This window comes from Corvus brachyrhynchos, unplaced genomic scaffold (genome assembly GCF_000691975.1).
Source record: "Corvus brachyrhynchos isolate BGI_N302 unplaced genomic scaffold, ASM69197v1 scaffold60, whole genome shotgun sequence".
NCBI lineage: Eukaryota > Metazoa > Chordata > Aves > Passeriformes > Corvidae > Corvus > Corvus brachyrhynchos.
Window position 1 is genome coordinate 448,029 of NW_008236767.1, and position 1,150 is coordinate 449,178.

Genomic DNA, 1,150 nt, shown 5'->3' on the forward strand with positions numbered 1-1,150 from the left:
AATACAGTTTCCTTAAAACTGATGGGTTTTTTTCAGAAAAAATGTCATTCTTTCAGGAAAAAAAAAAAAACCAAAAAGGAACAAAAGGTGTTGATTTAGGAAGTCAGGTCATCCCAAGACAAAATTAGTTCATGATTCAAATTGACTACAATACTTTGTTTCAGGTTGCCAAGCAGAAATGTGTGTCAGGTCTCACAAGAATTACAGTACAATTTCCTCAACCCATCATTCTCTGCATTATTCTCTCTCTTTAGACAGCCTTTTCTGTGATACCTTGCTATCCTGCAACTCTGAAACAGTGCTTTAGAGGAGTTATAAATTAATGCTGGACTACAAGCCACAGAGAAGAAGGAGAGCAGAAGTCTCTAGAAACAGTATTTGGGCAGAACAGACATCACAGGTATTCACTGCAAACTGGTCAATATGAGTTGAACCAAGCAAAACCACTTTGGTTCTAAAATCAAATTTCTTTCTAATGTCCCAGACTGGTGTTCATGATAATAATTATTTTTTGTACAGAGATTTTTATTTTAAAAGCTTTATCTGAACTCAGTAAATGGCTGTTTTTAAAAATAGTATCATGTATTAAGCAAATGTCATCTAATCTATCATTTTATTTTGCCTTAACATTTTGACATCTTTTTCCTTCAGTGTTTCATACAGAATGATTATTGGCATTCACACATATTTCAGATAATGATTTAAGTATCTTTTCAGGAAGTTAGAAGAAAAAATTGTCCATCTTCAAATTTAAAGCAGCTTTGCTATCAGTCTGATGATAGTGCCAATTCCAGTGCAACAAAGATAATCTATCATTTATCTTTTGTGCATTTAGAACCTGCCTAAATGGAAATGAACCAAAATTATGTTACACAACATTAGTTCTTATGCTCAATCAACTTTAGTTGAAATCTATGGGAGCACAGGTACAAGTCAAAAATGGTTCAGTAGACAAAGTTATTTCATATTCCAAGTGCACTTAAATTTTGTAAAAAGAAGAAAAATGACAAAATTACAATTGGTGACAGTTTTGGATGCACACTTATATAATGATGAATTTGTTATATTTTCTTATCGTGACAAGTTGTTAAACAGCATCTTGTAATTCAGGATACAGTGCAAAAAGTTATGAAATGGAACAGTCACAAAA